Source organism: Populus alba, chromosome 3 (genome assembly GCF_005239225.2).
Source record: "Populus alba chromosome 3, ASM523922v2, whole genome shotgun sequence".
In the NCBI taxonomy this organism is placed as follows: domain Eukaryota; kingdom Viridiplantae; phylum Streptophyta; class Magnoliopsida; order Malpighiales; family Salicaceae; genus Populus; species Populus alba.
In genome coordinates, this window is record NC_133286.1 from 296,588 (window position 1) to 297,632 (window position 1,045).

Consider the following 1,045-nt stretch of genomic DNA (forward strand, 5'->3'; position numbering starts at 1 on the left):
ATAAAATGCTGAAAAAAAAATATATTTTTTTTTTTTGAAATGGGCCGAATCAGTCCCAAATATATGGGCTGGGCCGAACCTGGCCCAAAGAATGGGTTAGCTACTGTGCACATAGTAACCGGGGTTACTGTGTGCACAGTAACCAGAGAATTAATCTGCAGGTTACTGTGCACATGCACAGTAACCGTGAATTAATTAGCGAGATACTGTGCACAGCACAGTAACTCGCTAATTAATCTTCATCTGCTGCAGAACGTAAACGTTCTGCATGCAGATGAAGCTCAACCAAAAAAAACGACGGGCAAGGCTACCTGGAGCGGTGGTGATGTTGGCAGCAACTGATGTGGCAGGGGTGACGGCGGCGGAACTGGCTGTTCGCGGTGGCCAGCGGTGCTGTTTTCCTCTCTCTCTCTCCTCTGTTTTACTCTCTTCTCTGCTTCTTCTTCTTCTTCGCTCTCTCTCCCTTCTCTTCTACTTTCTTCTCTCTGTCTCTCCCTTCTCTTCTCCTCCTCTTTCTTTGCTCTCCCTTCTCTTCTCCCCCTTTTTATAGAGCCCGTGAGCATGCTTTTTTTCATTGTGGAGCCAAGGAACGGGTCATGCGGCGGCTGGTCGGGCGCGGCTACCTCAGTTTCGGCGGTGCGGTAGGTGGTCGGCCAATGTCTTCGGTCGGTGGGCTAGAGGGACCGGCGGTCGGTGGGCTTGAGGGACCGGCGTCATTAAATATGCATTCTTTTTCCTTCTTTGCTGTTGTGTGTTCGGCGGGGAAGAAAGGGGAACAGTGTCGTTCAAAACGGCACTATTTTGAGCTTTCTTTGATTTTTTTTTTTTGTATTTATTATTTTTTTTATGGGGACCCAAAAATGGGTTACAACATCAGGTAAACACCTAATTATTCTAAGTCGTCAAAAGAAAATATCTTTTTAGTAACGGGCATACGTTTTACATATAAATTCATAATCCATGATACTAAAATCAAACAAAATAAAATTTTTGTTGTTTTTAAAATTTTGGCCAATGTTCTCTTGACTTTAATAAACTGGTTATT